Source organism: Arachis duranensis, chromosome 7 (assembly GCF_000817695.3).
Source record: "Arachis duranensis cultivar V14167 chromosome 7, aradu.V14167.gnm2.J7QH, whole genome shotgun sequence".
In the NCBI taxonomy this organism is placed as follows: domain Eukaryota; kingdom Viridiplantae; phylum Streptophyta; class Magnoliopsida; order Fabales; family Fabaceae; genus Arachis; species Arachis duranensis.
Window position 1 is genome coordinate 39310818 of NC_029778.3, and position 22730 is coordinate 39333547.

At 38.0% G+C, this 22730-nt stretch overlaps 1 protein-coding gene and 1 non-coding gene across 2 annotated transcripts in view; both read left to right on the plus strand.

The window, feature by feature from the left end:
- The window catches only part of LOC127740536 (DNA repair protein recA homolog 3, mitochondrial-like), a 30646-nt gene that overhangs the window by 4314 nt on the left and 3602 nt on the right, over window positions 1–22730 (plus strand). The window lies entirely within an intron of this gene.
- On the plus strand, window positions 14047–14150 carry LOC127740978 (small nucleolar RNA R71). Its single transcript, XR_008001833.1, has one exon. It is a non-coding gene; the product is annotated as a small nucleolar RNA R71 (small nucleolar RNA).

The window sequence follows — 22730 nt, forward strand, 5'->3', positions numbered from 1 at the left end:
TGGACTTTACTATGAGTTTGTGTGTTTTTCTGTGATTTCAGGTATTTTCTGGCTGAAATTGAAGGAGTTGAGCAAAAATCTTATTCAGGCTGAAAAAGGACTGCTGATGTTGTTGGATTCTGACCTCCCTGCACTCGGAATGAATTTTTTGGAGCTACAGAAGTCCAATTGGCGCACTCTCAATCGGGTTGGAAAGTAGACATTCAGGGCTTTCCAGAAATATATAATAGTCCATACTTTGCACGAAGATAAATGACGTAAACGGGTGTTTAACGCTAGTTCCATGTTGCATTCTGGCGTTGAACGCCAGAAACAGGTTGCAAGTTGGAGTTAAACGCCAGAAATAGGTTACAACCTGACGTTTAACTCCAGAAACAGCTCAGGCATGTGAGAAGCTTAAGTCTCAGCCCCAGCACACACCAAGTGGGCCCCAAAAGTGGATTTCTACACTATCCATCTTAGTTTACTCATTTTCTGTAAACCTAGGTTACTAGTTTAGTATTTAAACAACTTTTAGAGACCTATTTTGTATCTCATGACATTTTTAGATCTGAACTTTGTACTCTTTAACGGCATGAGTCTCTAAACTCTATTGTTGGGGGTGAGGAGCTCTATAGCGTCTCGATGAATTAATGCAATTATTTTTGTTTTCTATTCAAACACGCTTGTTTCTATCTAAGATGTTCATTTGCACTTCAATATGAAGAAGGTGATGATCCGTGACACTCATCACCATTCTCAACCTATGAACGTGTGCCTGACAATCACCTCCGTTCTACATTAGATTGAATGAGTATCTCTTAGATTCCTTAATCAGAATCTTCGTGGTATAAGCTAGAATCCATTGGCAGCATCCTTGAGAATCCGGAAAGTCTAAACCTTGTCTGTGGTATTCTGAGTAGGATTCAGGGATTGGATGACTGTGACGAGCTTCAAACTCGTGAGTGTTGGGCGTAGTGACAGACGCAAAAGGATCAATGGATCCTATTCCGACATGATCGAGAACCGACAGATGGTAGCCATTGACAACGGTGATCCTCCAACACACAGCTTGCCATATGAGGAACATTGCGTGCGTGAAAAAGAAGACAGGGGAAAAGCAGAGATTCAGAAGATAAAGCATCTCCAATACTCTAACATATTCTCCATTACTGCATAATAAGTATTATTTAATCCATGCTCTCTTTTTTATTTGTAAGTCAATTGAAACTAAAGAACTATATTGGTATCCTGACTAAGATCAATAAGATAACTATAGCTTGCTTCAAACCAACAATCTCCGTGGGATTCGACCCTTACTCACGTAAAGTATTACTTGGACGATCCAGTGCACTTACTGGTTAGTTGTGTGGATTGCAAAAGTGTGATTACAATTTCGTGCACCAAATTTTTGGCACTGTTGCCGGGGATTGTTTGAGTTTGAACAACTGACGATTTATTTTGTTGCTTAGATTAGAAAGATTTTGTCTTTTGGGTCAGAGTCTTTTATTTTCCTTTCAAAAATATTTTTTCAAAAAATTTATTTTTCTTTATTAATTTTTAAGTTTTTCTATGAGTTTAGTGTCATGCTCTAAGTTTGGTGTCAATTGCATGTTCTTTGTTCATCCTTGATCTTCAATTTGTTCTTGTCTATTTTCCTTGTTTGATCTTTGGTTTGTCTTGTTTTATGTCTTTTCTTGTTTTTCTTGTGCATTTTCAAAATTTTTAGTTTTCAAAAAAATTTTTATACCAAAAATACCCTATTAAAACACGTTAAATATATAGCTCGATTGGCTAGAGAGTTGTGTTTATGTTCTTGGTAATTGGCTATCTTCTTTTTAAAATTTTTAAAAAAATAATTTTTCTTTGATTAAATCTTGTGCCAAACTTTAAGTTTGGTGTTTTTTTGTTAATCTTTCTTTAATTTTCGAAAATCTTATTGTGGTTTTCTAAAAATTTAAGTTTGGTGTTCTATCTTTTGTTCTCGTTGTTCTTGTGAGTCTTCAAAGTGTTCTTGAGTCTTCTTTGTGTTTTGATCTTAAAATTTTTTAGTTTGGTGTTCCTTAGTGTTTTCCCTCCAAAATTTTTGAAAATAAGGAGCATTAGATCTAAAAATTTTAAGTCTTGTGTCTTTTATGTTTTTCTCTTTCATCATAAATTTCAAAAATAAAAAATATCTTTTCCTTTAATTTCTCATAATTTTCGAATTACTTGGGTTGACTTGGTCAAATTTTTTCAAATCATATCTTTTTCAAAAATATCCTAACCACTTTCTCTCTCCTCACTTTTTCAAAAATCTTCATAAAATATTTTTAAATTTTTTTATTTTTGTTTTTTATTTTAGTTTTTATTTTACTTTATTTTATTATTTCGAAAATTTTTTTTAATATAATAAAATAAATAAAATAAATCCACATCATCTCCCTTTCTCCATTATGGACCTAAGTGGAAATGAATAGTCCAGAAGGACTCTGGGGTCATATGCTAACCCCACTACTGCTTCATATGGGAGTAGTATCTGTATATCCTCCATCGGAGTCAGTAGTTTTGAGTTAAATCCTCAGCTCATTATCATGGTGTAGCAAAGTTGCCAGTATTCCGGTCTTTCACAGAAAGAACCTACAGAGTTTCTGGCACAGTTTTTACAAATTACTGACACAATACATGATAAGGAAGTAAATCAGGATGTCTACAGATTATTACTATTTTCATTTGCTGCAAAAGACCAAGCTAAGAGGTGGTTAAATAACCAACCTAAGGCTAGCATAAGGGCATGGAAATAGCTGTCAGAAAAATTCCTGAATCAATATTTCCATCGAAAACGGATGACACAGCTAAGGATGAGAATCCAAGGCTTTAAACAAGGAGATAATGAGTCTCTTTATGATGCCTGGGAGAGATACAGAGAGATGCTAAGAAAATGCCCCTCAGAAATATTTTCAAAGTGAGTGCAGTTAGACACCTTCTATTATGGGCTTACAGAGAAAACTGATTTCTCTAGACCACTCAACTGGTGGATCTATACATATGAGAAAGACAATTGAGGAAGCTCAAAAGCTCATTGATACAGTTTCCAGAAATCAGTATCTGTACCTAAACAGTGAATCTTCCATGAAAGAAGAGGCTAAAATAGTAACTGCTGAACTCAGTCCTGCAGAACAAGTTGCTGAATTCAACCAGCAATTAGATTTTCTAACAAAACAGTTAGCCGAATTCAAGGAGATACTACAAGACACAAGAATGGCTAATATGAATATAGAAGTGCAGTTGAAGCAAATAGAACAGTAGTTATCAAAACAAATAACAGAAGAATGCGAAGCAGTTCAATTAAGAAGTGGAAAAACATTAAATACCTCACTTCAAGGCAGCAGGAAGCCAAGAAATGAACAAACTGCTACCCAAAATCCCTCTGAGGATAGTAAGAGCCCAGAGAGGAATAATTCTGGCGCTCAAACGCCAGAAAAAGATGGAGAACTGGCATTGAACGCCCAACCCATGCTCAGTCCTGGCATTCAAATGCCAGAAACAGGCAAGGAATTGGCACACCCAAAGCAAGCACAGTTCTGGCGTTCAGACGCCAGAAATAGGTAAGAAGTTGGCGTCTAACGCCACTCCAGCTTCCACCCTTGGCATTCAAATGCCAGTGGGGGATCAGACACATACAAGTGCTGATAGCAACCCCTCTGAAAAGGCTTCTCAACCCACATCTATAGGAAATAAACCTACAGCAACTAAGGTTGAGGAATACAAAGCCAAAATGCCTTATCCTCAGAAACTCTGCCAAGCGAAACAGGATAAGCAATTTGCCCGCTTTGCAGACTATCTCAGGACTCTTGAAATAAAGATCCCGTTTGTAGAGGCACTTGAGCAAATACCCTCTTATGCTAAGTTCATGAAAGAGATATTAAGTCATAAGAAGGATTTGAGGGAAACTGAAAAAGTTTACCTCACTGAAGAATGCAGTGCAGTCATTTTGAAAAGCTTACCTGGGAAGCTTAAAGATCCCGGAAGCTTTATGATACCATGCACATTAGAGGGTACTTGTACCAAGCAAGCTCTTTGTGATATTGGGGCAAGTATCAACCTAATACCTACATCTACTATCAGAAAGCTTGGTTTGACTGAAGAAGTCAAACCAACCCGGATATGTCTCCAACTTGCTGATGGCTCCATTAAATACCCATCAGGAGCGATTGAAGACATGATTGTCAAAGTTGGGCCATTTGCCTTTTCCACTGACTTTGTGGTGCTGGAAATGGAGGAGCACAAGAGTGCAACTCTCATTCTAGGAAGACCTTTTCTAGCAACTGGACGAACCCTCATTGACGTCCCAAAAGGGGAAGTAACCCTGAGAGTCAATGAGGACGAGTTTAAGTTGAATGTTGTCAAAGCTATGAAGCATCCAAACACCCCAAATGACTGCATGAGCATTGATATTATTGACTCTCTGGTAAAAGAGGTCAATATGACTGAGTGTCTCGAATCAGAGCTAGAGGATATCTTTAAAGATGCTCAGCCTGATCTGGAGAAACCAGAGAAAATAATAAAACCTCTGAAAACCCCTCAGGAAGAGGAGAAACCTCCCAAACCCAATCTCAAACCATTACCACCATCCCTGAAATATGCATTTCTGGGAGAAGGTGATACCTTTCCTGTAATCATAAGCTCTACCTTAGAACTACAGGAAGAGGAAGCACTAATTCAAGTGCTAAGGACACACAAGATAGCTCTTGGGTGGTCCATCGGTGATCTAAAGGGCATTAACCCAGCCAGATGCATGCACAAGATCCTATTGGAGGGTGATGCTAAGCCAGTGGTTCAACCACAGAGGCGGCTGAATCCAGCCATAAATGAGGTGGTGCAGAAGGAGGTCACTAAATTACTAGAGGCTGGGATTATTTATGCTATTTCTGATAGCCCCTGGGTAAGCCCTGTCCAAGTCGTCCCTAAGAAGGGTCGCATGACAGTGGTTCATAATAAAAAAAAGAACTGGTTCCTACAAGAACAGTTACAGGGTGGCGTATGTGTATTGATTATAGAAGGCTCAATACAGTTACCAGAAAAGATAATTTTCCTTTACCATTCATAGACCAAATGCTAGAAAGACTAGTAGGTCATGAGTACTACTACTTCCTGGATGGATATTCAGGTTATAATCAAATTGCAGTAGACCCCCAAGATCAAGAGAAAATAGCATTCACATGTCTATTCGGAGTGTTTGCATACAGAAGGATGCTATTTGGTCTGTGCAATGCACCTGTAACCTTTTAAAGGTGCATGCTCTCTATTTTCTCTGATATGGTGGAAAAATTTCTGGAAGTCTTCATGGATGACTTTTCAGTATTTGGAGACTCATTCAGCTCCTGTCTTGACCATCTAGCACTTGTTCTAAAGAGGTGCCAAGAGACTAACCTAGTTTTAAACTGGGAGAAGTGTCACTTTATGGTGACTGAAGGAATTGTCCTTGGACATAAAATTTCGAACAAGAGAATAGGGGTGGATCAAGCTAAGGTAGAGGTAATTGAAAAATTACCACCACCTGCCAATGTTAAGGCAATCAGAAGCTTTCTAGGGCATGCAGAATTCTATAGGAGATTTATAAAAGATTTTTCAAAAATCGCCAAACCTCTGAGTAATCTGCTAGCTGCTGACATGCCATTTATCTTTGATAAGGAGTGTCTGCAGGCGTTTGAGACTCTGAAAGCTAAGCTGGTTACAGCACCAGTCATCTCTGCACCAGACTGGACATTACCATTTGAACTAATGTGTGATGCCAGTGACCATGCCATTGGTGCAGTGTTGGGACAAAGGCATGACAAGCTTTTGCATGTCATTTATTATGCCAGTCGTGTTTTAAATGACGCACAGAAGAACTACACAACCACAGAAAAAGAGTTACTTGCAGTGGTTTACACTATTGACAAGTTCAGATCTTATTTTGTAGGATCAAAAGTGATTGTGTACACTGACCATGCTACTCTTAAATATCTACTCACAAAGCAAGATTCAAAACCCAGACTCATCAGATGGGTGTTACTTCTGCAAGAGTTTGATATAGAAATAAGAGACAGAAAAGGGACAGAGAACCAAGTAGCAGATCACCTGTCCCGAATAGAACCAGTAGAAGGGGCGTCCCTCCTTCTTATTGAGATCTCTGAAAACTTTCCAAATGAGCAACTCTTTGCCATCCAGGAAGTGCCATGGTTTGTAGACATTGCAAACTACAAGGCAGTGAGATTCATACCCAAAGAGTACATTAGGCAGCAATCAAAGAAATTGATCACGGATGCAAAGTACTATCTTTGGGATGAACCATATCTCTTCAAGAGATGTGCAGACGGAGTAATCCGTAGATGTGTGCCTAAAGAAGAAGCACAGAAGATCCTCTGGCACTGCCATGGATCACAGTATGGAGGACATTTTGGAAGTGAGCGAACAGCCACAAGAGTCCGCCAATGTGGCTTCTACTGGCCTACTCTTTATAAAGACTCCCGAGTGTTTGTACTTAATTGTGACAGTTGCCAAAGATCTGGTAATCTACTTCACAGTTATGCCATGCCTCAATAAGGGATCTTGGAGATTGAGTTGTTTGATGTATGGGGTATTGACTTCATGGGGCCTTTTCCACCATCATACTCAAACACTTATATTCTGGTGGCAGTGGATTATGTATCCAAATGGGTGGAAGCTATTGCAACACCCACTAATGATACTAAGACAGTGCTGAAATTTCTCCAGAAACAGATCTTCAGCAGATTTGGTATCCTTAGAGTACTAATCATTGATGGGGGCACTCATTTCTGCAATAAATAGTTTTACTCTGCTTTGGTTCGATATGGAGTTAGCCACAGGGTGGCCACTCCATATCATCTACAGGCAAATGGGCAAGCTGAAGTCTCTAATAGAGAACTTAAAAGAATCCTGGAACGGACTGTGATTAACCATAGAAGGGATTGGGCAAGAAGCTTGGATGATGCTCTGTGGGCATACAAAACAGCATTCAAGACTCCTATAGGGACCTCTCCATACCAGCTTGTGTATGGAAAAGCCTGTCACTTGCCAGCGGAACTGGAACATAAGGCCTACTGGGCAACCAAATTCCTAAACCTTGATGCCAAGTTAGCTGGAGAAAAACGATTGCTCCAGTTAAATGAGCTAGAGGAATTCAGACTCAATACTTTCAAAAATGCAAAAATTTACAAAGAGAAAGCAAAAAGATGGCATGACAAGAAGCTGTCATCCAGAGTCTTTAAGTCGGGGTAGAAAGTTCTGCTGTTTAATTCTATGCTCAGATTATTACCCGGGAAATTGAAATCCCAGTGGAAAGGACCATATGTGATTACAGGTGTGTCACCATATGGTTACATAGAGCATCAGGATAATGATTCTAACAAAAAGTTCATTGTTAATGGACAGAGAGTCAAACATTATCTTGAAAGTAATTTTGAGCAAGATTGCTCAAAAATGAGACTTGATTAAAGCTCAGTAATAGTTGGTGGGCAAAATTGTGATCTCTAATAATGGCATTCAACTTGGTATGCACGTTTATAACTCAACATTTTCTTCACAACCTCACACAACTAACCAGCAAGTGCACTGGGTCGTCCAAGTAATAAACCTTACGTGAGTAAGGGTCGATCCCACGGAGATTGTTGGTATGAAGCAAGCTATGGTCATCTTGAAATTCTCAGTTAGGTGGATAATATATGGTTATGGAGTTTTCGAATAATAATAATAAATAAACAGAAAATAAAGATACAAATACTTATGTAAATCATTGATGGGAATTTCAGATAGGCGTATAAAGATGCTGTGCTCCTTCTAAATTTCTGCTTTCCTACTACCTTCATCCAATCCTTCTTACTCCTTTCCATGGCAAACTGTATGTAGGGCATCACCATTGTCAATGGCTACATCCCATTCTCTCAGTGAAAAAAGTCCAAATGCTCTGTCATGGCACGGCTAGTCATCTGTCGGTTCTCGATCATGTCGGAATAGAATCCATTGATTCTTTTGCGTTTGTCATCACGCCCAACAATCGCGAGTTTGAAGCTCGTCAAAGTCATTCAATCCCTGAATTCTACTCGGAATACCACAGACAAGGTTTAGACTTTTCGGATTCTCATGAATGCCGCCATCAATTCTAGCTTATACCACGAAGTCTCTTGTCAGTCACGCGTTCATAGGTAAGAATGATGATGAGTGTCACGGATCATCACATTCGTCATTGTTAAGTGCAACGAATATCTTAGAGCAGGAATAAACTGAATTGAATAGAAAATAGTAGTAATTGCATTAAAACTCGAGGTACAGCAGAGCTCCACACCCTTAATCTATAGTGTGCAGAAACACCACCATTGAAAATACATAAGAGATGGTGGTCTAGGCATGGCCGAATGGCCAGCCCCCCCATGAACGTGATCAAAGGATCATAAGGTAATCCAAAAAAATCCAAAGATGTCTAATACAATAGTAAAATGTCCTATTTATACTAGACTAGCTACTAGGGTTTACAGAGGTAAGTAATTGATGCAGATATCCACTTCCGGGGCCCACTTGGTGTGTGCTTGGGCTGAGCTTGAGCTTTACACGTGCAGAGGCTTCTCTTGGAGTTGAACGCCAAGTTGTAACGTGTTTTTGGCATTCAACTCTAGTTCATGACGTGTTTCTGGCGTTTGACTCCTGAATGCAGCATGGAACTGGCGTTGAGCCAATTTGTGTCATCTAATATCAAATAAAGTATGGACTATTATATATTGCTGAAAGCTCTGGATGTCTAATTTCCAACGCCGTTGAGAGCGCACCATTTGAAGTTTGTAACTCCAGAAAATCCATTTTGAGTGCAGGGAGGTCAGAATCCAACAGCATCAGCAGTCCTTTGTCAGCCTTCTTATCAGAGTTTTGCTCAGATCCCTCAATTTCAGCCAGAAAATACCTGAAATCACAGAAAAATCACACAAACTCATAGTAAAGTCTAGAAATATGAATTTAGCAAAAAAACTAATGAAAACATACCTAAAAGTAGCTAGATCCTACTAAAAATTACCTAAAAATAATGCCAAAAAGCGTATAAATTATCCGCTCATCACAACACCAAACTTAAATTGTTGCTTGTCCCCAAGCAACTGAAAAACAATTAGGATAAAAAAAAGAGAATATACTATAAAGCTCAGAATATCAATGAATATTAATTCTAATTAGATGAGCGGGACTTGTAGCTTTTTGCTTCTGAACAGTTTTGGCATCTCACTTTATCCTTTGAAGTTTAGAATGATTGGCATCTCTAGGAACTTAGAATTTCAAATAGTGTTATTGATTCTCCTAGTTAAGTTTGTTGATTCTTGAACACAGCTACATTTATGAGTCTTGGTCATGGCCCTAAGCACTTTGTTTTCCAGTATTACCACCGGATACATAAATACTACAGACACATAACTGGGTGAACCTTTTCAGATTGTGACTCAGCTTTGCTAAAGTCCCCAATTATAGGTGTCTATAGCTCTTAAGCACACTCTTTTTGCTTTGGATCACGACTTTAACCACTCAGCCTCAAGCTTTTCACTTGGACCTGCATGCCACAAGCACATGGCTAGGGACAGCTTGATTTAGCCGCTTAGGCCTGGATTTTATTTCCTTGGGCCCTCCTATCCATTGATGCTCAAAGCCTTAGATCCTTTTTACCCTTGCCTTTTGGTTTTAAGGGCTATTGGCTTTTTCTGCTTGCTTTTTCATTTTCTTTCTATTATTTTTTTTGCCACTTTTTTTCTCTCTTTTTTTTTCACAAGCTTTTTCTATTCACTGCTTTTTCTTGCTTCAAGAATCAATTTCATGATTTTTCAGATTATCAATAGCATTTCTCTTTGTTCATCATTCTTTCAAGAGCCAACAATTTTAACATTCATAAACAACAAGATAAAAAATATGCACTGTTCAAGCATTCATTCAAAAACAAAAAGTATTGTCACCACATCAATATAATTAAACTAAATTCAAGGATAAATTTGAAACTCATGTTATTCTTGTTCTTTTGTATTAAAAACATGTTTCATTTAAGAAAGGTGAAGGATTCATGGAATTATTCATAGCTTTAAGACATAGTTACTACATACTAATGATCATGTAATAATGATACAAACATAGATAGCATAAAGCTTAAAGATCAAAAAACAGAGAAATAAGAACAAAGAATGAGTCCACATTAGTGATGGTGGCGCTTTTTTCTTGAAGAACCAATGATGTCCTTGAGCTCTTCTATGTCTCTTCCTTGCCTTTGTTGCTCCTCCCTCATTGCTCTTTAATCTTCTCTAATTTCATGGAGAATGATGGAGTGTTCTTGATGTTCCACCCTTAATTGATCCATATTGTAACTCAAGTCTTCTAGAGAAGTGTTGAGTTGTTCCCAATAGTTGTTGGGAGAAAAGTGCATCCCTTGAGGCATCTCCGGAATTCCTTGGTGATGAGCTTCCTCATGCGTCTCTTGGGATCCATGAGTGGGCTCTCTTGTTTGCTCCATCCTCTTCTTAGTGATGGGCTTGTCCTCTTCAATGAGGACGTCTCCTTCTATGATAACTCCAGCTGAGTAGCATAGATGGCAAATAAGATGAGGAAAAGCTAGCCTTGCCAAGGTAGAGGGCTTTTCGGCTATTTTGTAGAATTCAAGGGAGATGACTTCATGAACTTCTACTTCCTCTCCAATCATGATGCTATGGATCATGATGGCCCGATCCACAGTAACTTTGGATCGGTTGCTAATGGGGATGATGGAGCGTTGGATGAACTCCAACCATCCTCTAGCCATAGGCTTGAGGTCCAGTCTTCTTAATTGAACTGGCTTGCCTTTGGAGTCTCTTTTCCATTGAGCTCTTTCAACACATATGTCCATAAGGACTTGGTCTAACCTTTGATCAAAGTTGACCCTTCTTGTGTAGGGGCGTGCATCTCCTTGCATCATGGACAAGTTAAACGCCAACCTTATATTTTTCGGACTGAAATCTATGTATTTTTCCTGAACCATTGTAAGATAATTATTTGGATTCGGGTTCACACTTTGATTATGGTTCCTAGTGATCCATGCATTGGCATAGAATTCTTGAACCATTAAGATTCTGACTTGTTGAATGGGGTTGGTCAGAACTTCCCAACTTCATCTTTGGATCTCATGTCGGATCTCCGGATACTCATTTTTATTGAGTTTGAAAGAGACCTCAGAGATCACCTTCTTCTTGGCCACAACATCATAGAAGTGGTCTTGATGGGCTTTAGAGATGAATCTCTCCATCTCCCATGACTCGGAGGTGGAAGTTTTTGTCTTCCCTTTTCCTTTTCTAGAGGTTTCTCTGGTCTTAGGTGCCATAGGTGGTTATGAAAAAACAAAAAAAGCTTATGCTTTTACCACACCAAACTTAGAATATTGCTCGCCCTCGAGCAAGAGAAGAAAGAATAGATGAAGAAGAAGAAAATATGGAGGAGAGGGAGAGAGGGTTGTGTTTTGGCCAAGGAGGAGAAGAGAGGGTTGTGTCATGTTAAAATGAAGAAGAATGGAGGGGTTTATATAGTGGAGGGAAAGGGAGTAGGTTTGGCTATTTAGGGTGGGTTTGGGTGGAAAAGAGATTTTGAATTTTGAAGGTAGGTGGGGTTTATGGGGAAGAGTGGAAGGATGTGAGTGGTGAAGAGGTGATGGGGAAGAGAGATTGAGGTGATTGGTGAAGGGTTTTGGGGAAGAGTATTATTGGATTGTGTGAAGAGGAGAGAAGGTGAGTTGAGGTAGGTGGGGATCCTGTGGGATCCACAGATCCTAAGATGATCCTGTGGGGTCCACAGATCCTGATGTGTCAAGGATTTACATCCCTGCACCAATGAGGTGTGTAAAGCGCCCTTTTCATGCAATCTTGGCATTCAACGCCAGATTGATGCTTGGTTCTGGTGTTGAACGCCAGCTTCATGCTTGTTTTGGGCGTTCAACGCCCATTTACAGCATGTTTCTGGCGTTGAATGCCAGTTCCATGCTTGTTTCTGGCGTTCAGCGCCAGCTCTCCTCAGGGTGTTTTCCTGGCATTTAAACGCCAGGATGTTACTTGTTTCTTGCGTTCAATGCTAGATCCATGCTCTGTTCTGGCGTTGAACGCCAGCCAGATGCTCCTTACTAGCGTTTAAATGCCAGTAAGCCCTTCCTCCAGGGTGTGCTTTTTCTTCTGCTGTTTTTGATCCTGTTTTTAATTTTAATATTTATGTTGTGACTCCACATGATCATGAACCTAATAAAACATAAAAGAACAATAAAAGACAAATAAAATAAGATAAATAAAAATTGGGATGCCTCCCAATAAGCGCTCCTTTAATGTCACTAGCTTGACAGTGGGCTCTCATGGAGCCTCACAGGTGATCAGGTCAATGTTGTAGACTTCCAACACCAAACTTAGAGTTTGGATGTGGAGATTCAACACCAAACTTAGAGTTTGGTTGTGGCCTCCCAACACCAAACTTAGAGTTTGATTGTGGGGGCTCTATTTGACTCTGTACTGAGATAAGCTTTTCATGCTTCCTCTCCATTGTTAAAGAAGAACCCCCTTGGGTCTTAAACACAAGGTAGTCCCCATTTAATTGAAGGACTAATTCTCCTCTGTTAATATCTATCACAGCTTCTGCTGTGGCTAGAAAGGTCTTCCAAGGATGATGCATTCATCCTCCTCCTTCCTATTGTCTAAGATTATGAAATCAGCAGGGATGTAAAGGCCCTCAACCTTTACCAACACGTCCTCTACCAATCCATAAGCTTGTCTTACTAACTTGTCTGTCATTTGCAATGAGAATATGGCAGGCTGTACCTCAATGATTCCCAGCTTCTCCATTACAGAAAGTGGCATAAGATTTATGCCTGACCCTAGGTCACACAGAGCCTTCTCAAAGGTCATGGTGCCTATGGTACATGGTATTAAGAATTTGCCAGGAGCTTGTCTCTTTTGAGGTAAAATTTGCTGAATCCAAGTATCTAGTTTATTAATGAGCAAGGGAGGTTCACCTTCCCAAGTCTCATTACCAAACAGTTTGGCATTCAACTTCATGATGGCTCCTAGATATTGAGCAACTTGCTCTCCAGTTACATCATCATCCTCTTTAGAGGAAGAATAGTTTTCAGAGCTCATGAATGGTAGAAGAAGGTTTAATGGAATCTTTATGGTCTCTATATGAGCCTCAGATTCCTTTAGGTCCTCAATAGGGAACTCCTTCTTGCTTGAGAGACGTCCCATGAGGTCTTCCTCATTGGGATTCACGTCCTCTCCTTCCTCTCTAGGTTCGGCCATGTTGACTATGTCAATGGCCTTGCACTCTCTTTTTGGATTCTCTTCAATGTTGCTTGGGAGAGTACTAGGAGGAGTTTCAGTGATTTTCTTACTCAACTGGGCCACTTGTGCCTCCAGATTTCTAATGGAAGACCTTGTTTCACTCATAAAACTTAAAGTGGCCTTAGACAGATCAGAGACTAAGTTTGCTAAGTTAGAGGTGCTCTGCTCAGAATTCTCTGTCTGTTGCTGAGAAGATGATGGATAAGGCTTGCTATTGCTGAGCCTATTTCTTCCACCATTATTAAAGCCTTGTTGAGGCTTTTATTGATCCTTCCATGAGAAATTTGGATGATTTCTCCATGAGGAGTTATAGGTGTTGCCAAAGGCTTCTCCCATGTAATTTACCTCTGCCATTGCAGGGTTTTCAGGATCATAAGCATCTTCTTCAGAAGATGCCTCTTTAGTGCTGTTGGATGCATTTTGCCATCCATTCAGACTTTGAGAAATTATGTTGACTTGCTGAGTCAACATTTTGTTCTAAGCTAATATGGCATTCAGAGCATCAATTTCAAGAACTCCCTTCCTCTGAGGCGTCCCATTATTCATGGAATTCCTCTCAGAAGTGTAGATGAATTGGTTATTTTCAACCATTTCAATAAGTTCCTGAGCTTCTGCAGGCATTTTCTTTAGGTCAATGGATCCACCTGCAGAATGGTCCAGTGACATCTTAGGAAACTCAGACAGACCATAATAGAATATATCTATCATGGTCCACTCTAAAAACATGTCAGAAGGACACTTTTTGGTCATCTGCTTGTATCTTTCCCAAGCTTCATAGAGGGATTCACCATCTTTTTGCTTGAAGGTCTGAACATCCACTCTAAGCTTGCTCAGCTTTTAAGGAGGAAAGAATTTAACCAAGAAAGCTGTGACCAGCTTATCCCAAGAGTCCAGGCTATCCTTAGGTTGTGAGTCCAACCATGTTCTAGCTCTATCTCTTACAGCAAAAGGGAAAAGCATGAGCCTGTAAACTTCAGGATTTACTCCATTAGTCTTAACAGTCTCACAGATCTGCAAGAACTCAGTTAAAAACTGGTAGGGATCTTCTGATGAAAGTCCATGAAACTTGCAGTTTTGTTACATTAGAGCAACTAGTTGAGGTTTCAGCTCAAAATTGTTTGCTCCAATGGCAGGAATTGAGATGCTTCTTCCATCAAACTTGGAAGTAGGTGTAGTATAATCACCAAGCATCCTCCTTGCATTATTATTGTTGGGTTCAGCTGCCATATCCTTTTCTTGTTCAAAAATTTCAGTAAGGTTGTCTCTGGATTGTTGTAATTTAGCTTTTCTTAGTTTCCTCTTCAGAGTACTTTCAGGTTCCGGATCAGCTTCAATAAGAATGCCTTTTTCCTTGTTACTGCTCATGTGAAAGAGAAGAGAATAGAAAAGGAAGAGGAATCCTCTATGTCACAGTATAGAGATTCCTTTATGTTAGTAGAAGAAGAAAGGAAATAAGAGTGAAGAAAAAGAGTCAAGAATCCAAATACAAGGGTGAAGATAGGAGCAGATTCTTGAGATGAAGAGAAGTGTTAGTGAATGAATAAATAAATAGAATAAGATGAGAGAGGGAGAAATTTTCGAAAATAAATTTTGAAAATATAGTTAGTAATTTTCGAAAAATTAAAGGAGAATAAAATTAAAATTAAAATTTAAAACAATTAATTAATTAAAAAGATTTTTTTTTGAAAAAGAGGGAGGTATTTTCGAAAATTAGAGAGAGAAAAGTTGTTAGGTAGTTTTGAAAAAGATAAGAAATAGACAAAACAAAACAATTAGTTAGTTGAAAAAGATTTGAAAATCAATTTTGAAAAGATAAGAAGTTAGAAAATATATTTTTAAATCAAATTTTTGAAAAAGATAAAATTTTGAAAAAGATATGATAGAAAAGATATTTTGAAAAAGATTTAATTTTTAAAATTAAAATTAATTACTTGACTAACAAGAAACTAAAAGATATGATTCTAGAATTTAAAGATTGAACCTTTTCTTAACAATAAAGTAACAAACTTCAAATTTTTGAATCAATCACATTACTTGTTAGTTAAGTTTCGAAAATTTGAAATAAAATAAGAAAAAGATTTTGAAAAATAGTTTTAAATTTTCGGAAATCATAAGATAAAAGTAAAAGAGATTTGATTTTTGAAAAAGATTTTGAAAAGATAAGATTTTTAAAATTGAAAATTTGACTTGACTTATAAGAACTAACTAATTTTAAAATTTTTTGACTAAGTCAACTCAAATTTTCGAAATTTTGAGAGAAAAAAAAGGAAAAGATATTTTTTATTTTTTTGAATTTTTAATGATGAGAGAGAAAAACACAAATATGACCCAAAACATGAAAATTTTGGATCAAACACATAATGCATGCAAGAACACTATGAATGTCAAGATGAACACTAAGAACACTTTGAAGATCAAGATGAACATCAAGACTTATTTTTGAAAAATTTTCAAGAAAAGAAAACATTCAAGACAGCAAACTTAGAAATATTTAATGCTTGGACTCTAACAAACGAAAAATACATATGAAAAACAAGAAAAGACAGAAAACAAGAAAATTCAAAGATCAAACAAGAAGACTTACCAAGAACAACTTGAAGATCATGAAGAACACTATGAATGCATGAATTTTCGAAAAATGCAAGAATTTTAAAAACATGTAATTGACACCAAACATAAAATTGACTCTAGACTCAAACAAAAAACACAAAATATTTTTTATTTTTATGATTTTATAATTTTTTTTGGATTTTTGTATATTTTTTCGAAAACATATAGGCAAAATAAAATAAGAAATTCAAAATTTTTAATAAGAATTCTAGGAATCTTTCAATGTTAGTCTAAAGCTCCGGTCCAGAAATTGGACATGGCTTAATAGCCAGCCAAGCTCTAGCATACATAGTTCAAGCATGTGAAGAGGAAGCCTCAGTTCAAAAGAATTTAGACATGGCTTTACAGCCAACCAGGCTACAACATGCTTCATGAAACACTAGAATTCATTCTTAAAAATTTAGAATAATTTTTTCGAAAACAGAAGTAAATTTTTTTTTTTAAAGATTTTTGAAAAATGTTTGAAAATAAAACAAAAAGAAAATTACCTAATCTGAGCAACAAGATGAACCGTGAGTTGTCTAAACTCGAACAATCCCCGGCAACGGCGCCAAAAACTTGGAGGGCAAAATTGTGATCTCTAATAATGGCATTCAACTTGGTATGCGCGTTTATAACTCAGCACTTTCTTCACAACCTCGCACAACTAACCAGCAAGTGCACTAGGTCATCCAAGTAATACTGGTGCACGAATTTGTGATCCGCACAACTAACCAGCAAGTGCACTGGGTCGTCCAAGTAATAAACCTTACGTGAGTAAGGGTCGATCCCACAAAGATTGTTGGTATAAAGCAAGCTATGGTCATCTTGAAATTCTCAGTTAGGCGGATAATATATGGTTATGGAGTTTTCGAATAATAATAATAAATAAACAGAAAATAAAGATAGAAATACTTATGTAAATCATTGATGGGAATTTCAGATAGGCGTATGAAGATGCTGTGCTCCTTCTGAATCTCTGCTTTCCTACTACCTTCATCCAGTCCTTCTTACTCCTTTCCATGGTAAGCTGTATGTAGGGCATCACCATTGTCAATGGCTACATCCCATCCTCTCAGTGAAAAAGGTCTAAATACTCTGTCACAGCACGGCTAGTCATCTGTCGGTTCTCGATCATGTCGGAATAGAACCCATTGATTCTTTTGCGTTTGTCTTCACGCCCAACAATCGCGAGTTTGAAGCTCGTCACAGTCATTCAATCCCTGAATCCTACTCGGAATACCACAAACAAAGTTTAGACTTTCCGGATTCTCATGAATGTCACCATCAATTCTAGCTTATACCACGAAGACTCTGATTAAGGAATCCAATAGATATGCGCTCGGTCTAAGGTAGAACGGAGGTGGTTGTCAGTCACGCGTTCATACGTGAGAATGATGATGAGTGTCACAAATCATCACATTCATCATGGTGAAGTTCAACGAATATCTTAGATCAGGAATAAACTGAATTGAATAGAAAATAGTAGTAATTGCATTAAAACTCGAGGTACAACAGAGCTCCACACCCTTAATCTATGGTGTGCAGAAACTCCACCGTTGAAAATACATAAGTGATGGTGGTCTAGGCATGGCCGAATGGCCAGCCCCCATGAACATGATCAAAGGATCATAAGGTAATCCAAAAAAATCCAAAGATGTCTAATACAATAGTAAAATGTCCTATTTATACTAGACTAGCTACTAGGGTTTACAGAGGTAAGTAATTGATGCAGAAATCCACTTCTGGGGCTCACTTGGTGTGTGCTTGGGCTGAGCTTGAGCTTTACACGTGCAGAGGCTTCTCTTGGAGTTGAACGCCAAGTTGTAACGTGTTTTTGGCGTTCAACTCTGGTTCATGACGTGTTTCTGGCGTTTGACTCCAGAATGCAGCATGGAACTGGCGTTGAGCGCCAGTTTGCGTCGTCTAATCTCGAATAAAGTATGGACTATTATATATTTCTGGAAAGATCTGGATGTCTACTTTCCATCACCGTTGAGAGCGCACCATTTGAAGTTCTATAGCTCTAGAAAATTCATTTCGAGTGCAGGAAGGTCAGAATCCAACAGCATCAGCAGTCTTTTGTCAGCCTTCTTATCAGAGTTTTGTTCAGATCCCTCAATTTCAGCCAGAAAATACCTGAAATCACAAAAAAATATACAAACTTATAGTAAAGTCCAGAAATGTGAATTTAGCATAAAAACTAATGAAAGCATACCTAAAAGTAGCTAGATCCTACTAAAAATTACCTAAAAACAATGCCAAAAAGCGTATAAATTATCCGCTCATCAATAGTCCAGCTAAAGACAATAAAGAAGCACTTGCTGGGAGGCAACCCAGTCATGAGTTTATTTTATTTGTAATTTTAATTTAGATAATACATTTCAGTGAATGATACAGAGTTACAGAGGGATTCAGAGGATAAAATAGCAAAAAGAAGCTCACTGGTGCGAAAAAGCCAGTAAGAGCTATTTTGGGCGTTGAACGCCCAAAAGAAGCATCTACTGGACGTTCAATGGCAGTAGAGATAGCCATCTGGGCGTTAAACGCCAGAAAGAAGCATCTTCTGGGCGTTTAACGCCAGATTTACAGAGTCTTGGGCGTTCAGAAAAACACCCACTGACAAAGGAGTTCCTTGCATTTAACGCCAGGCAGAAGCAACAGCTGGGCATTAAAGGCCCAAGAGAAGCTACAAAGGGGAGTTAAACACCCAAAACATGCAGTGTTTGGGCGTTTAACGCCAGGATTGTGGGGAGGAGGTGAATTCGTTTTCAACTCAAATTTTTTTCCATTTGTCATGCTTCAATTCATGATTTCTTGCATAAAAATGTTACAAACTCTCATCTTTCAACTTCAATTCCAAAAATTTTTAATCCTAATTTTTCAAACCCTTTTTCAAAGATATCAAATGTATCTTAATTCATAAACACAAATCCTTTTCAAATCCTCTCCAACTTCTTTTCAAATCTTTTTCAAAACTCAATTATCTTTTCAAATTCATCCCAAATCTTTTTTTTTTTAAATTCAGATTTATCTTTTTCAAATATCTTTCATAACTTTTCAATTTTAAATTACATCTTTTTCCTATCATACTTATCTTTTACAAATCATATCTTCTATCTTATCTTTTTCAAAATTTTCGAAAACCTACCCCTTCCCTTTAAATCCACGTTCGGCCTCCCTCATCTCCTCCACAATTCGAAAGTGGGTCTCCTTCTATCCCTCTCCTTTCCTTTCTTTTGCTTGAGGACAAGCAAACCTCTAAGTTTGGTGTGTTTATCCGTGATCACTAAGCCAATACCCACTAAGATCATGGCTCCTAAGGGAAAACAAACCACTACAAGAGGCAAGAAAGAGAATATTTCAAAACCACTTTGGAATCAAGGGAAGTTCTTAACCAAAGAACATTCAGACCATTACTACAAAATAATGGGTCTAATGTCAGTGATCCCGGAAGTTAAATTCGATCTGAAAGAAGACGAATATCTAGAAATCCAAGAGCAAATTTGAAACAGGAGCTGGGAAATCCTAGCTAATCCTGAAACAAAGGTGGGAAGGAACATGGTTCAGGAATTCTACTCTAATTTATGGCAAACAGACTGGCAGAGATTAGCTGGAGCCGCCTTCTATGACTATCAAACTCTAGTTAGAGGAAAGATTGTTCATATTCATCCTGACAAAATTAGGGAGGTCTTTAAGCTACCTCAGCTGAAAGATGACCCAGACTCCTTTAACAGGAGAATAATGAGAACAAATAAGGGCTTGGACGAAATTCTAGAGGACATATGCCTCCCTGAAACCAAGTGGACAACCAGCACAAAGGGTGTCCCAAATCAACTCAAGAGAGAAGATCTCAAACCAGTCGCCAGAGGCTGGCTGAACTTTATTGGGCATTCTATACTACCCACTAGCAACCGCTCTAAAGTCACCATCAAAAGAGCAGTAATGATCCATTGCATTATGTTGGGAAAAGAAGTGGAAGTTCATCAGCTGATTTCTTGTGAACTTTACAAAATTGCAAACAAGAACTCCAAAGATGCCAAATTGGCTTATCCAAGCTTAATCTCTATGCTATGTAAAGATGCTGGGGTGAAGATGGGAGTAACTGAGTATATCTCAGTTGAGTGACCAATCACCAAAAATTCAATGGAAGGACAACAAGTGTAGGACGACCCCATCAAGAGGAAAGCACAGGAATTCCTCCCGAAAATCCCTCAAATTGAATACTGGGAAAATCAACTAAAGGAAGAACAGAAAAATCAAAATAGCATGCTTTGTAAACTGCTTGGGGAACAAGAAGAGCAAAGGCGTGACTTGAAGGAACTGAAGCGTCAAAAGCTATCTCTTGAAGGACCAAGCACCCCACAGACTAGAAGATCATCCATTTCCCAAAATAAAGATTGTTGAGTCCTAATCTTAGCTTTAACTCTGTGATAATTGTTCTTATTAGGAAGTTACCTTAGAAGTTATATAGGAGTAGTAGTAATTAGTATTTCTATTTTGATTTTATCCCTAATTAAGTTATAATTTATTTTTCTCATCATCATCAAACATGAATAAAATAGTAGATTTTTAGAATAAAGAGGCAATATTTTTTTCGAGTTCTTAATAAGGAAAATTCTAATTATTTATATGTGCTGGTAATACTTTTTGTCTTCTGAATGAATGCTTGAATAGTGCATATTTTTTATATTGAATTTTATGAATGTTAAAATTGTTGGCTCCTGAAAGAATGATGAACAAGAGAAATATTATTGCTGATCTGAAAAAAATCATGAAATTGATTCTTGAAGCAAGAAAAAGCAGTGAAAAAAAAAGAGAGAGAAACAAAAGAGGTAGAAAATGCCAATAGCCCTTTAAACCAAAAGGCAAGGGTAAAAAGGATCCAAGGCTTTGAGCATCAATGGATAGGAGGGCCCAAGGAAATAAATACAGGCCTAAGCGGCTAAATCAAGCTGTCCCTAACCATGTGCTTGTGGCATGTAGGTCCAAGTGAAAAACTTGAGACTGAGTGGTTAAAGTCGTGATCCAAGGCAAAAGAGTATGCTTAAGAACTCTGGACACCTCTAATTGGGGAATTTAGCAAAGCTAAGTCACAATTTGAAAAGGTTCACCCAATTATGTGTCTGTGGCATTTATGTATCTGGTGGTAATACTGGAAAACAAAGTGCTTAGAGCCACGGACAAGACTCATAAAGTAGCTGTGTTCAAGAATCAACATACTAATCTAGGAGAATTAATAATACTATATGAATTCTGAATTCCTATGGATGCCAATCATTCTGAATTTCAAAGGATAAAGTAAGATGCCAAAACTGTTCGGAAGCAAAAAGCTACTAGTCCCGCTCATCTAATTAGAATTTGAGCTTCACTTAAAACTTTGAGACATTATTGCTTCTTGATTTCTTTTTATCCTATTTTATTTATCTAGTTGCTTGGGGACAAGCAACAGTTTAAGTTTGGTGTTGTGATGAACGGATATTTTATACACTTTTTGGGGGTAAATTCATATAGATTTTAGTATGTTTCGTTAGTTTTTAGTATACTTTTATTAGTTTTTAGGAAAAATTCATATTTCTGGATTTTACTAATAGTTTGTGTGTTTTTCTATGATTTCAGGTATTTTCTGGCTGAAATTGAAGGAGTTGAGCAAAAATCTGATTCAGGCTGAAAAAGGACTGCTGATGCTGTTGGATTCTGACCTCCTTGCACTCGAAATGGATTTTTAGGAGCTACAGAAGTCCAATTGTGTTGAAAAGTAGACATCCAGGGCTTTCCAGCAATATATAATAGTCCATACTTTGCGCAAAGATAAACGACGTAAACGGGCATTTAACGCCAGTTCCATGTTGCATTCTGGCATTGAACGCCAGAAACAGGTTGCAAGTTGGAGTTAAACGCCAGAAATAGGTTACAACCTGACGTTTAACTTCAAAACAGCTCAAGCACGTGAGAAGCTTAAGTCTCATCCCCATCCCCAGCACACACCAAGTAGGTCCCAGAAGTGGATTTCTGCACTATCCATCTTAGTTTACTCATTTTCTGTAAACCTAGGTTATTAGTTTAGTATTTAAACAACTTTTAGAGACCTATTTTATATCTCATTAAATTTTTAGATCTGAACTTTGTACTCTTTGACGGCATGAGTCTCTAAACTCTATTGTTGGGGGTGAGGAGCTCTGCAGCGTCTCGATGAATTAATGTAATTATTTATATTTTCTATTCAAACACACTTGTTTCTATATAAGATGTTCATTTGCACTTCAATATGAAGAAGGTGATGATCCGTGACACTCATCACCATTCTCAATCTATGAGCGTGTGCATGACAATCACCTCCATTCTACATTAGATTGAATGAGTATCTCTTAGATTCCTTAATCAAAATCTTTGTGGTATAAGGTAGAATCCATTGGCAGCATCCTTGAGAATCCGGAAAGTCTAAACCTTGTCTGACGCAAAAGGATCAATGGATCCTATTCTGACATGATCGAGAACCGACAGATGATTAGCCGTGCGGTGATAGTGCATTTGGACCATTTTCACTGAGAGGACGGATGGTAGCCATTGACAACGGTGATCCTCCAACACACAGCTTGCCATAAGAGGAACATTGCGTGCGTGAAAAAGAAGACAGGGGAAAAGCAGAGATTCAGAAGACAAAGCATCTCCAATACTCCAACATATTCTCCATTACTGCATAATAAGTATTATTTAATCCATGCTCTCTTGTTTATTTGCAAGTCAATTGAAACTAAAGAACCCTATTGGTATCCTGACTAAGATCAATAAGATAACTATAGCTTGCTTCAAACCAAC